Consider the following 15,357-nt stretch of genomic DNA (forward strand, 5'->3'; position numbering starts at 1 on the left):
TGTGTGTGTGTTTGTGTGTGCATGCGCGTGTGTGCCTGTGTATTTAAAAGGCACTTTCCCAGAAATTCCAGAATGATAAACTTTGGGCACTGGAGATGCTTAGAAGGTATACATTCAGTGATTCTCAACTCAGGTTGCATATTACAATCACCTGGGTAATTTACAAGACTCCTTTTTCCCACTGCAGACCAATTGACCCAGCATCTTTGAGGATGGAGCCTGCTTATGGGTATTTTTTTAAATCCATGTATATTCTAACGTGCAGCCAAGGTTTTAAAACCCCTGGTTTGGTCAGACCTCTTTTCATGTGTATAGACAAAATAAAAACCCTTTGGGTAGGAACTGTATATCTCAGGCCATTAGAGACTGAATTAGAAGCCACATGACCTAGCCCCATTTCAGAGAGATTTCCATAACAATCCAACATTAATATCTTGTTAGTTTGGACTTGTTTGAACTTTCCCTTGAGAACATTAACAGAAGGAATCATGCTTCTTAATTTTTTTTTTTTTTTTTTGCCAAATACACTTGAGAAAAAAACCCTCCATGCTGTGCAGTAGTATAAATTAACACATGAATTTCCTACATTTCTCAGTGTCATTGACCTTGCCTTCTACCAAAAATATGTAGTCTTTGTTGTGAAGAATTTTTGGAACACATTTAAAACTTCCATTTTTTACAAGGCCAGAAGATATCTCCAATCATTTTAGCATAGATAGACCCATTTTTAAAGTTATCATATAAAGTATGTGTAATTCACTTCCTAAGAAACATTCTGAGAAAACAGCGCTGATAACATGGCTCATAGTTAGCAGTGTTAAGATAGAGATAGTTAAACATTTTCCTGTTCTTTGACATCTATCTTTTCTGTATGTATATATCTGTTGAGCCCATCAAAGTCTAAAATATTTCAGTTTAGCATAAAATTGCAGTACCAATTGTTATATGGCATATATTTTATCTTGTGGAAAGATGGAAAAGCATATCTAAATGCATCATGCCTGTGCTCAGAAGTAATGCAAATCTTCTGTCTTCCCAGTTCTAGAAATAAATGAAAATGATAGTAGATAAAGGCTAGAAACATTTTTCTCTTTTGCACTCATGCAAAATCTTATGTGCAGTGATCATCATCATGCATTAAGCATCTGCTGTAAGCCAGACATTCTACTATGGGCAGAGGAATGTTGACCACATAGTCTATGCCCTCAACTCTTATTAATCAAAAGCAAGTAAATAAATACAGTTTAAAGTAGGAAGGAGTAAAGAATAAACATTTGACTAAGAAAAAACTTGTAAGTACAGAGATATTCTACAAATTATGAGTAGAGCTATGTAAGTTCACACAATTTTCAACCTATTATAAGTATCCAATATTTACATAATTATTTAGACTGAACATGTATATCTGTAAGTGTCTTTTGTGAATTGTGTATGATTTGTACTAATTATCACCATAGTACAAGGAATAAAGAATAACAGGCTTTTTAATGATCGCTTTTTTTTTTTTTTAAGATTTTATTTATTTATTTGTTTGACAGAGAGAGACACAGCGAGAGAAGGAACACAAGCAGGGGCAGAGGGAGAGGGAGAAGCAGGCTTCCCACTGAGCAGGGAGCCTGATGCGGGGCCCGATCCCAGGACCCTGGGATCATGACCTGAGCTGAAGGCAGACGCTTAACCATCTGAGCCACCCAGGTGCCCCTTAATGATCGCTTTTTTAGAAGACCTGAAAAAATGCCCATGGCAGAGCCACAGAGTAAAGAAGATCAGTGTGTTAGAAGGAGCAGGATAGATGGCAGCCTATCATGAACCCCATAATGCACTTGTGGAATTTATCACTACTCAGAATCTGAATTTCTGCATTATCAGCCTGAGAGTTAAACTGAAGGAGACGACATCATTCTGATCGGACTTCCAAGGGACTGAACTACCTGAACCACTCCACTACTGTGTCCAAAATATTGGTGTCCTTTATGTCCTTTATCTACAGTGCCTCTCTCTGACCCAGCAGTCATAGGGGGAGCTGACCAGTAAACATGGATGGTTGTGAGGGATGTGCAATTCAGATCAAAGGGAAGTCTGAGGAATCTTCTAAGTAAATGATTTCTCCAGCTACAAGGAGATCAGGATGTGAGATCTTGATCAACACTGGCAACTTCTGATTCTTGGATTTTTCTCTCCTTTACTCTCAAAGCTAATGGTGCCCAAACCATGTTCCACAAAACTCTAGGGTGCTGTGTAAGAATTGTTTTATGGGAGATGGATCTTCTCAAAAAGAAAACATTTTAACTACTGTCATCTAGCCATCCCCCTCCCTATTATAATACAATTTTAGCTTCTCTAATCACATTACATCCTGTCTCCTTATAATGACATTATTTCCAGATCTCCTTAATGGAGGATTGGGAGTTCCCAAACTCTTCAGTCACTCTTATTGAGAACATCACAGAAGGTTGATCATCTTGGGATAATTATGGATGTCTTATGTGTGGCTTTTAGTTGTTTAGTTTCCTTTTTTGTTATAGGGTGTTTTAATCTTTGAGCTAAAGGTAGGTAAATAAATCTTTTGGCATTTTTATGCAAGATTGAGAGGAAAACCCACATAAAGTATACATAAGTGGGCAATCTCATATTCTTTTTTTTAGCACTCTAACAAACATCTTTATTCCATGTGTTTTTAAAAATCATGATACAGCACTATAGAAAGACAGTGACATCCATTGGTAATCTCATACTCTTAACAGAAGAAACGATTTTTAAAAAATACAAAAGGCTTATGCTATAATTTTAGAACACATATCAGTTTTCATGCAAAAGGACAAATCTAGTCAATCAATAAAGAAATGAACAAATAAAATGGAAATGTTTCACAAGTGAAATACTCTACAGTTAAAAATCATTTTTCCTTTATACGGGAAAGAAGCATGTGTAAAGAAGAGCATAAGAATCTGTCCTTCCATCATGTAGTTAAGCTCACCTTTTATTTATTAAAGAGGAGTGAAATTAACAGTGCCACTTCAGCCTATCCCTTAGAACTTAGGTTACAGAAAAAAAAAAAAAAGTCATGTCTATACCCTGGTAGAATTTCTTATTTTGCTTGAAAAGCAGTTAAATATTAAATCATGAATCACTGCTTTTCTAAAATGTCTTTTAATACCCTAGAGAAGAACTAAATTATCCTGCTCTCTGATTTTTAGGACAACTATAGTCATTCTCAAAATGCGTTCCATGAAGAAAGGTTCCTTGTCTTTTATTTCTTTCCTTTTTTAAAAAATTTTTTACAAACTCCCTAACATTCAATATCCTGAGAAAACTAGAAGATATTTATAACTGAACAACAGGCCTGTAGAAACCCAAAGGCAATTATCTCTTGTATAAATATCCCTTAGGCAAACTTCAACTAATTTTTAAGAAACAGAAGGTCAAACCTGCTCAAGAATTTTTTTTCATGGGGCGCCTGGGTGGCTCAGATGGTTAAGCGTCTGCCTTCGGCTCAGGTCATGATCTCAGGGTCCTGGGATTGAGCCCCACATCGGGCTCCCTGCTCGGCAGGGAGCCTGCTTCTCCCTCTCCCTCTACTCTCCCTGCTTGTGCTCTCTCGCTCTCTCTGTCAAATAAATAAATAAAATCTTTAAAAAAAAAATAATAATTTGTTCTCAGGTAGAAAATTCACATTGTCTACTCTTGTATTTCTTGGCCTTTCCTCCTTTAGATCTCCTCAATCCTAATTCCATTTGTCATTCCCCAACTTGGAAAACATCATCTGGCCACAGCTAATAGTCAGAAGCCTTTGAGAAGCATGCATCCCTGTGTCTTCCTGTTTCATTGCTTTTGGGTTGCTTATGTGTGTTCTCATTTTAGGCTACCCTAAGAAATATTTCTCTGATTTTGGGTAATATCAGTTTATAGCATAGGCTAAAATTTCATACCTACCTTTGAATCTCTGAAATTCTTTTTTACCCTTTCAGGTAAATATCCAATAACTAAGAATTAATTTGTACTTGGGATACCTAATTTTCCAAAATCAGTCTCTACCCAAAAAAGACTTCAGCTGTTAATTATTTAAAGTATTGAATTTTGCTTATATTTTTCAAAGGTAAAGACTTCTAAAGAAAAATATAAAATATTTGAAAAAATGACAGTGAAAATTACAAACATGATGTTTGAATGTTTGTCCACATAACTCAGGGCTTATGTGAAGCTTTTCCATGTGATGCAGAAAAACAGGTCCTTTATAATTAACCTGTGCAAATTCCATAGAATTGTGATCGGAAACAAGTTTTCTATTTTTTACTTCCATTATTTGCACCTAATAAATTTCCCCTTATTCAGTTTTAATCTTATAGACAAGTGATAACTACCCATTGTGTGAGAAAATGAACTTCAACCTTTTAAAAAGGAATCAGAGTAGAAATATCAATAGCAATGTAATTGAATACCTTCTGAACTCCTCCTATTCACATAGCATTCTGCTGTAGGTTACAGAGAAACATGACACTTCTTTATCTTCAATGTACTTACAAGTAACACAGAAAATAGAATATACAAGAAAAAATAACAAAGTGTGGTTCATGGTTCAAGAGTTACTGCCAGGCAGTTACTCATTCAACACATATTTATTGAGTGCCTATTATGTGCTAAACATTCTGCTGAATGTTGGGTTTTTTAAACTTGAGTGTATTTAAAAACAGAAATGGTCACTGTCCTCCAGGGAGATGAGGCTGGAGAGTTAGGTAGGGATTGGGTGATATGGCCTTGTTCTTTACCCTAAGAACCGTGGGAAGGCATTGAAGGTTTTTAAACAAGCAATTGATATTCCACTGTGTATTTTTAAAAGATCACTCTAAATGCCACGAGGAAAAAATATTGGAGGGAAACAAAATGTGAGATGGGAGAAAGAAAAAAATCTAAGCAGCATTCCAGGCAACAGATAATGTCCTAGTGGTGGTGGTGATGGTAGTGGAGCAGGAGAGAGAATATGGAGAGGATATAGAGAGAAAATGGACAAAGTAGGTAGATTTGAAAACTAGGAAATAAAATCAAAAGGGCTTGATGATCAAATCCTGGGGCTGAAGGAGAAAAGAAGAATCAAATCTACTCTGATTCCGTTTTAAAATGTTGAAGATCTTGGTTTTTGGCTTCTCCAACTGTTGATGGTGGTGTTTAAAAAAAAAAAAACAGGGAAACTAGAGGAAAGCTGTGCTTGAGAGGAAGGTTTTTATGAGTTTGGTTATAGAAAGATTCAGGTTGCAGAGCCTTCAAGACATCCAAGTTGAGATGTCAACTATTCAGTTAGAAATAAAAGTCGGGAGATAAGAGAAAAAAATGTTAAGCTGAAGATTTGAGAGTCAGAATGAAATGATAGCATCATATATCTTAGTGAGTGCTCTTATTAGTACATACAATGAAAAATAACATGGTTTAAATTAGAGTTCTCTCACTATGAATTAGAAGAATCTGGAAATGTATCATGGAGGAAGAGGGCTTGATCTTCTTAAAGAAAGAATAGAAATAAGAGAGAAGTAGGAATGATTGAAATGGCAGATGCACAAAAACATAAATACATTGCAAAGTTCTTGTTGGTTGCAAGTAATAGAGGATACCAACCCAGATTGGCTTACTACTAATAATTTTTTAAAAAGAGTCTATAAATTCACACATAACTGAAAAGTTCAGAGTATTCTCCCTACAAGCAAAACTGTGTCCAGGGGTGAAACAACATGCTCAGACCCAGCTCCTCTTTTTCTATTTCTCAACTATTTCCTTGGTGTTGACTGAAGTTGTGGCAAGTTCTCTCATGATCCCAAGATGGTTGCCAGTAGTTCCAAATGTTACATGATCACATGCTTATGTCCAGCAAGAAAAGCAAAAGTTGTTTTTTTACATAATAGGTCAAAGAAGACCCCAGAATGGAGATCATTAACCTCTTAAGGTCATGTGCTTATTCCTAAAATTGTAGGTAAAGATTGAGATACATGGATTATCTTAAGCTACTTAGGTGCACCTCTGCAGTGGAGACATATCCTCCCACCAAACCATGTAGAGTGTTAGGGAAGGGAGATAGGAAATCTAGAAGAATCTATATTTTATTATTAATTATGTCTATATTATGGGGAGACTTAAATGCCGATTTAAGGACCTTGGACTTAATCCAATAGACCAAAAGGAGCTCTTATATTTTGAACAGAAGAGGGATCTAATGAAATGTTTTAAGAAGTTAAATCTTAAAGTAATTATAGGACACACTGGAATGTTTAAGAAAAATAAGAAGAAGAGAATCTGTTAAAGAGCCTATAGCAATAGTCTAGGAAAGAGATAGTGAAAGCTCAGACTGTGATGAATATTGATGAAAAGAAGTAATGAAGTGGTGGATGGAACAATATTTCAAACAGAATCCACAGGATGTCACAAGATATTAAGAATGAATTTTGTAATGGAATTTCAAACTCTTCCACTGAGACTTCAACTAATGGGATAGCTTTGGCACTAAAGCAAAGATGAGATCCTTTTATTAACCATGATACTGGACCCTCTTCCTCCAAACCCAGCTCTAGATTAGGCTGTCCGTTTCATTTTATTCTAATTAGTTACCATTATCCTGTGACCCATTATTCCCCACATGTACAGCTCTCCTAGAAGTAAAAAAGAAGGCAAGTTCCAACCTCAACCAGCCTAATAAAGGCTGTCCTTGACTCCACAGAATGAGAACTTGCAGATAATAATGTAAAAAGATAGATATCACTACAATTATAGCAATGGCATTTACTTTTTAACAAATGCTTTTTCAACACTTCGTCAACCTGCAATGATTCTGTTAGCAAGCAACAGAAAACCCAGCAGTGTAAACAAATAGAATTCCAGAGGAAGCAGTTAGTAGTGTTGGTTCAGCAGCTCATCAACAGAGGACCTATACCTTTGTGTTTTTCTAGATTTTCATTGTGTTTTACATCATGATGATAAGATGACTGCTCTACCTGCAAATATCGCATCCTCATCATTCAAGGCAAGCAGTTATGTGAAATAGAGAAGAGGGACAGGAATCTCTCATCAAGAAAGCAAATTTTTAAATTTAAATTCAATTAGCCAACATATAGTACATCATTAGTTTCAGATGTGGAGTTCAATAATTCATCAGTTGCGTATAACACCCAGTGCTCATCACATCACATACCCTCCTTAATGCCCATCACCCAATTACCCCATCCCCCTACCCACTTCCCCTCCAGCAGCCCTCAGTTTGTTTCCTATAGTTAATAGTCTCTCATGGTTTGTCTCCCTCTGTGATAAAGCAAATTTTTGCCTGGATTTACCCAGCATACTTCTTATAGCTTCTTATAGCTAATGGGCAAGAATGGAATCACATAACCATTCTTAGCCGTAGGGGGATGGGGAAAGTGAACATTTGATTTGATTTTCTGTTCTTTATTTGTGGGATGTAGCAAGGAAGAAGAAAGTTGGGAGTGGTTTCTGGGTGGCCAAACATTAAAGTCTTCTATGAAAAACTATTGTTTTATAGTGTACTCTATGCTTACATGTATATTATACTCTTGTCACTTTGTATTTGACTTTGTATTTATCTGTATATGTTGCTTTCTCTACTCTTTAGGAGAATATTTGCATTGTCAATTACCAGTTTTAAAATCAGATGTTTTAATCTCTTTTTCCATTAGCCCCTACCAATGTCTGCTTAACTCATTCAGCAAAGTGCTAGAATTTTGGTTTCCCTGAGGAGGCAACACATATTGACTAGAAAGGATATTATTTTTGTTTATGTCTAATTATCTTGGCAAGCATTACCCATGTGAAAGAAAATATAGCAAAAGTACCAGATGATTCCATTGGGATTTTGTAAAATATCACATTTTATCTTTTATGGGGTGTGATAGAGGCTCACGTAAGGATATATTTCCAAGAGAACTCATCAACCTTGACTTAGAAAGAAATTCAGCACCAAAATCTAGCATCTGCATATCAAAAATAAAATTAAGTAATACCACTTGATGCAGTGTTTAGAAGAAATAGTCACTTAAAGCCATATGAATTCAACCAGAATCCTCTGCAGGCAGCATCATCATGCAATTCTGCCTTCACAATGACATGAAATTTTAAATGACATCTGTGCTAAATCAGGGAGCAGCAAACCCAGGCCAAGTTTAAATTTAGTAACACTGCCCGTTTACTGAAAATAACCTTCTCCATAGCAGATTCTCTATGAATTTCAGGTGACCGACTACTTGTGTTTCTCTTCTGTTCAAAGATAATCAGGTACCCAGAGGCTCCAGCATTGGTGTCTTCCCTTCTCAATGGCTTTTCTGGTGTCCGCTTCAGGAGTCTCCTTGGCCAGCCTTGAAATACGTGGAAATTAGAGAATCTACTGCATATATTATTCTTGAAAATTTCTATCACACATGCTCAGAACTTTCTGAATAAGCATAAGGATTTGAAGGTAAGTGAATTTTGGAAGTAACTCACATTGCTGTGTACTCTTAATTACATCAGAAGTGAATATTTAATATATTTAACAAAATATATAAAAGTAAAAGCAGTTACTGAATGTGGGGAAAATAGCCATCTATGAACAGTTCACACCAAGAAGGGAAAATAAAATGCAAACTTTGAAAGTCGTTATATGTCATGTCAATGTAAATACAAGCAAGGTTCAGTGGTAAACTTGATAACTGATAATCAGTTTCACACAAAAAAATCATGATAATCACAGTGGTTCTCAAATTGTAATGTGGGTGAGAGTCACGTGGAGGGGGGTTAGGGTCTGTAAAATTCTGACTCCTGGGCATATTTCACAGAGAGTTAGATTCACTGCATCTCAGATGTGACCCAGCAACCTGCATTTTTACTTACTTGCCCCCAAATGATCCTGATGAAGGTGGGTCTTGGTCCTTTGGGTAATGCTGAAGTTGGCTTTCAAAACAATATACTTCTAATTTTCAAACTTTATATTAAATGGGGTTTTATGTTGTTTGTTTCCTTCAGCTACAAGAATAAATAAGGAAGGCACATTTAGCACAGAGGTGCTAAATTAGTGCTCCTTTTTTGACCCCCCCCCAAATTGAATTCTTAGTTCTCTTTGATACACCTTGATTTTCAAGTTTGGTATGATGGGCTAAATCCCGGGGGTCCCTATCTTGCTTTCAGAGTGAGCATGCGCTCATCGCTGTCTTTAGCTGGCTCTCTGTTTTCTGTAATGTTCTAATTTATTCAGATGTTTATACTTACTGGATCAATTCCAAGAACTATCTAAGAAGACAGAAATAATGAGTTATTACCAGAGTCAGCTAAGCATTTCTTCATTTTTGAAGGTTTTTTTCTTTTTCTCTTCATTTGGAAAAGTCAGCATTAAATTTTCAGAAGAACAGATCTACTTAACACATCATTAGCTACTCATTGTCCTTTGTGGATAAAAACTTCTAAATCATGTGATATCTTTATAACAGGTAACAGGCACATTTATTGAATATCACTTTATTATATTTCTTTATCTCATTTAGCAATTTCATCTTTATTATGTGCAATTTTAAGTTTATGTAAAGTTTGCTTTTTTTGCTCCAGTGATAAAAGTGATTAGTAGAGGCATATTCAGAACTGAAATTGTGATGATTCCTTAAGGGTACAACATGATTTTATTTTGTAGTGAAGAGTGAAGTTTTTAAAATCCTCTGATTGAATTGTAGCCTTACAGACATTTTTTCTGTCAGTTTTTGTGTGCACATGTTCATATTGTAAAGTTTCTTGTCCATAAAATACCAAATGGCAAAAATAAACCCTTAATTAAAAAAAAAAAAAAGTAGGGGCGCCTGGGTGGCTCAGTCGTTAAGCATCTGCCTTCGGCTCAGGTCATGATCCCGGGGTCCTGGGATCAAGCCTCACATCAGGCTCGCTGCTCAGTGGGAAGCCTGCTTCTCCCTCTCCCACTCCTCCTGCTTGTGTTCCCTCTCTTGCTGTGTCTCTCTCTGTCAAATAAATAAATAAAATCTTAAAAAAAAAAAGTATATCCCCATGGCGGCAATTAGCAACACATATTAGTTATTAGTATTACACAAAGAAAATGAATATAGACATGCATAAAACAAGGTAGCACTTTTTTCAAGTAATCTATAGATTTACAGAATTAGATTAATGTAATACTGAATTTTCACATGCATTTGTTGTCAGTATTGTTCTCAATAGGCAATGCTCTCACTGCCACATCTGATGATAAAAATCCTAAAATTTGTAGTACCCAAACTGTAAAATCCTCAAATAGGTACCATACAAGTTTATGGTTCAAAGAAGTTCTCAAGTAATATTTAATAAAGCTTTTAGTGCAAGTCTTCTGTAATATTTTTATTTCAGAGAAACATAGAAACTACTCTTCTGCTTTTTCTTTTTCTTTTTTTTCTTTTCCTTTTTCCTTTGCAGAGGAGCAGGTAGAGAGAGAATGAAATAGTGTCCTCAAGTGAGTCACGTTCATTATCATCGGCATATTTATCTTAGGTTGTGACTCCCTAAAGAAAACTTACTATGTAGTTTCAGGGAACCTGAGTGAGACAGCCTCCATACTCAGGAAGGAAAATATACAACAAAAGAATAAATTATAGAAACTTTATTAAAGCATAGCAGCATAAAGTTTTAGAACAGAAATGGACCATTAAGATCTTCTAGTCTGGTCCCCTCATATATAATTGCATTTTTTCTCTTCTAAACTTGCTGTATTAATACAAAGAGCAGTCAACATCAGTCTGGCAAGGTGTGACTTTTTAACAAGACAAACTAAGCAAATGTTTTTCAATTATGATTTCTTGGGTAAGGAAGTTTAGAAGGAAATTTTTCATCCTAGATGAAGGTTGAAGAAGTGAAGAGAATACCTGAGTACTTATTAATGTAATTGAACTTAAAATTGTTAATTATTTTCATTGTCAGTAGATAATCTTTCATGTCATTAATCTAAAAATGAAAACAGCCAATTTAGGTCTACTTCAGGTTTGGTCAGCTTTATATGGAAATCTGATATTGAAGGAGAAAAAGAGCTAAAAGTCACATACAGCTTTAGAACAGTAGAGCCATCTGGGGCCATTTAGTAGGGGAGAAAGGAGACTTAGCTGGGTAATAATCTCTGGAGAGTGTTAGTGTTATTATGAAACAGTATAATAATGATATTTGTGAGATACCCGAAAAGATTAAAATGTGTTTATTATTCTCAATTTAAGAAGTTGCAAAGTCATTAAGATTTCTGTAGTAAAAGTATAATTATTGATGTGGACAAAATGCTCATAATATACTGTAAATGAAAACAACAAGTTACAAACCATGTTTTGATGTGGTCCCATTTTTATTAAAAAAACGACAGATGCATAGGAAGAAAAGTGGAATGATATATAGCAAAATATTATTAATGGTTATGCTCAACTGATAAATTATGTTTGATTTTTATTGCTTGTCAGGGTATGTAAAACTTTTTCTAAATTATTATTAATGTAATTTGAAAATATTTTTCAAGGGTTGGGAAAATATTCAGTTATCTGGGAAATTTACTTTTATAGAACTATAAGGTAGTCCTGATAACGTTTGTTTAAAATAGCCGTAATGATGTAATGTATGGTGATTAACATAACATAATAAAATAAAATTAAAAAAATAAAAATAATAATTTATCCTATTAAAAAAAAAGAAAGAATAAAACACTAGTACAAGCTATGAAATGAATGAACTCTGAAAATCTAATGCTAAGTAAAAGTAGCCAGTCACAAATAAAATTAAAAAAAAAATAGCCGTAAAGCAAGGCTCTTGCATCTTGTAGTATTAAACTGATCTAAATATGAAGATAGTACTTCCAATTAGATAAAATGATTTTTAGATATAACTCTTCATTTGTGGATATTGCAATACACTAAAATTTTCAGTTTCTTCATTAAACACTGATAACTTCAAATTATGACAATTAATTCCTTAGAAATATCCTTTGTTTCTTGTATTGGATAATTCCAATGTGCTTTCAAGAATTTTCCAACTAGATCAGTTTCCTCCATTTGGAGGATAATTTTATATGTTTGGTTACATTAGTGTTAATATGTCTTTGTTCTTTAAATCTCCAGTGTAACATACGGTTAGTCTCACCATTATTACTACCAGCTGCGGTTGGCCTATGATTTTGTTCATTCTGTCTGAATCCAAAGTAATTAGCTCTTTAGTTTAATGACAATATTTGTTAATGGGTTTTTAGGGCCAAATTCTGCTGTTAGAGAGTGGGCGGTGTATTTGAAGATAGAATCTGGCCCTTATGTTTTAAGCATAAGCTGTGTAATTTGATTTCAAAATGATGGTTTAGAGAGTTTGGGGTAGGAAAACTAAATCTACATTTATCTGAAGTTTCTCAGTTTCAAGAAATAGAAAATGAAAGTGACAATTTATGTAAATGAATATACCCACTGAAGATTCTCTAATACAGCTATCCTGCATGAATCGTTCCGTACGTAGTTGGAATGAGAAATGAGATGATAATTTTCAAGCAGACATTAGGTAGATTTTGTTATGTCATGGGGCATACATTGAATTCTTTAAGTGCAATGAAACACTTTTGATCATTGTATCTTTTTCAGCTTTATTGAGATATAAATGACATATAACATTATGTATATTTAAGGTGTACAACGTGATGATGTGATACACATATATACTGCAAAATGATTGCTACAATAAGGTTAGTTAACATATCCGTCAGCTCACATAAGAGAGCAGAATTTAAATGTTCTCACCGCACACAAAAATTGATCATTGTATTTTTGGAGGACTTGGTGAAATGAAAAGAACCTTTGCCTGGCATTCTCTGGAGTTCAAGGTCAGGCTCAGCTTCCTGGTAATGGCATGACCTTAGAGAACTCACTTTACCTTTCCTTGGGCTTCAGTTTCTTCATCCTAAAATAAGACCTTTGCAGTAGATGATCCCAGTGGTCCCTTCCAGCTCTGAAAGGATTACTCTAACTCTAACTTGCTTTATTTTTTTAAGAAGTTTCTTTTTTTTTTTTAATTTTATTTATTTGGGAGAGAGTGAGAGAGAGCATGAGCAGAAGGGAGAGGGAGAAGCAGGCTTCCTACTGAGCCAGGAGCCCAATCTGGGGCTCGATCCCAGGATCCTGAGATCATGACCTGAGCTGAAGGCAGATGCTTAACCGACTGAGTCACCCAGGCACCCCTCTAACTTGCTTTAAAAGAGCACTATGGGTAGGGCACAAGGAGGTCAAGAAAGATGCAATTCGTTACTGAGTAACAAATCATTAAGTCTACTAAAAGCTTTTTGGAGACATTTTGGCCTTAAGAACTCTCCTTCAATGATTTTGTAGTTTTAGCCTAGATTGGGGGTTTATGTGGAAGGCTGTTATGTGGAAGGCTGTTATGTGGAAGGCTGTTACTTTGGAAGTTTTCAAGAAGACCGATTTTGGCAAAAGTTACAAAAAGAAACAAAACTCACTTGGTAACAGTTGAGATACCTAATAATGAAATAAGATGTCATGGGAGGTCATGAATTCACTGTCATCATAGGAAAGAAAGTGGGTCCCAAGGGTTATATGACCAGCCAAACTGCCTTTCAAGGGATAAAAGCAAGAGGCAAGTATTCTGAGCATAAAGGAACTCAGTCAGTGAGCCCTCCAGGGGGCCACTGTTGGAGGACAGAGTCCATCAAACCAAGAGGTGACTGCAAAAGAACCGATCCAATCTTAAGCATTGAACCTCTTTAACCCTAAAACTAAATCTGAAATACATATGTAGATGAGTGTGACAGAGCATACAAGGATAACATCCTATAGAACTAAAGCAACCAACAAAAACTAGAAGGACACAACAGGAATAAACTGGTGCATATACTAAATTGGCTGATTGCATTATTCTCAATATCTAGGGAACAGTGGATATCCTTTAAACCTGACAAATCAAGTTATAGAAGTATTTAAGAGTAGAAAAAAAAAAAAAGATGCTAAGAAAGTCATGCTGTTGTCCAACACTGGGTCACAAAGTAATGGGGAGGAGAAAGAAGAAAAAAATTTTTCTATACTCATAATAGGGAATGATAAATATTCTAAAGATATAGAAGATCAAGGTTATTACATGAAGTTACAAACTAAATATGTAGGTTATTATGTGAACGTACTAAGTTATAAATTAGAAGAAAATATGCACCCTATTAAATATGCTTAAGAAGCTATATATAAATAATTAAATAAGGCAAACAGACCATGTAATAATTTTCAAAACCTTTAACAGAAAACTTAAAATATTATGAAAAAAATCCGTCATATCCTTCATATTAATAAATAGAAATACATTTATTTCTTTCAAAGAAATTATTTTCAATTAGATCATAGTGCAGAACCAAATTCTCAGTGTGCATACAAGGATGGGTCCAAAACAAGGTCATGCAAAAATTTGAAAATGAAAGGGTAGGCAAATGCAATCTAAAGAAATTAGGAGTTAGAATCTTAATATCAGAAAAGGTGAAATTTGTGTGTATGTGGGGAGGGGGGGCCTGTCTGGCTCAGTTGGTGGAGCATGTGACTCCTGATCTTGGGCTGTGGGTTCGAGCCCCACATTGGGTGTAGAGATTACTTAAAAATAAAATCTTTAAAAAAATTTTTTTAAATAAACAAAGGTGAAATTTAGGGCCAAAAAGCATTAATTAAGATGAAAGAGGAACTTTGTAGTGAATGCTCATATAATGAAGGTATACAATCATAAATAAATAATAGTTTTAAGGGCTACCATAGGAGTTTGTTCAGCAAATAAACCTAACTTCTAAAAACATCCCAAGAAACAGCAATAGTCCATATTTTAGGTGCTGGACTAAGTCTAAAAAGTCATCTTCTCTGTTATAAAGCAAAACACTTATATTGAAATTTATTTTCAAGAGAAAATATTTCTATGTCAAAGACAAAACCACCTGTTAACCAAAAATTAAATACTTGACTAATGACAATATTTTTTTTCATTATTAGCAAAAAAGGAGTTCCAAGTTTCTTGTCTTTGGGAGACAAACAAACAAACCATAGCTTCCACTCAGACTGTTAATGTGTACATTAAACTTATTTGATTTGAAGGAAAGTGCACCGTTCAGCTTCCCCCCACCCCAACAAGTATTCTTAACAGCAGGATATAATTTCAGAGTTTTTGCCATCAAGAGCAAAAATTTTCATTTCATTTAGGAATGCAGCTTGTAATAGTTTCCCATCCTCCTCGCAGCAGGTTTCCTGCCCTCATTTTGCAGACTCAGCCCAGTAAGGCACAACTAGGTAACTTCAGTTCCAGGTTAACACATCCTCCAAGCATCGTCCCAGCAATTCAACTTAGTTATCATGCAAAGCCGCTTAGCCT

The 15,357-nt window shown here is 35.1% G+C and overlaps 1 protein-coding gene across 3 annotated transcripts in view; it reads left to right on the forward strand.

Annotated features, from left to right (window-relative positions):
- Positions 1-15,357, forward strand: part of HS3ST5 (heparan sulfate-glucosamine 3-sulfotransferase 5) — a 265,443-nt gene that overhangs the window by 94,140 nt on the left and 155,946 nt on the right. For all 3 annotated transcript variants that reach the window (XM_032408029.1, XM_032408028.1, XM_032408030.1), the window contains one exon: positions 8,258-8,446. The gene's annotated coding sequence lies outside the window, so the exon portion shown is untranslated. The remainder of the gene's footprint in view (positions 1-8,257; positions 8,447-15,357) is intronic.

Source organism: Phoca vitulina, unplaced genomic scaffold (assembly GCF_004348235.1).
Source record: "Phoca vitulina isolate PV1807 unplaced genomic scaffold, GSC_HSeal_1.0 scaffold9, whole genome shotgun sequence".
NCBI classification, from domain to species: Eukaryota; Metazoa; Chordata; class Mammalia; order Carnivora; family Phocidae; genus Phoca; species Phoca vitulina.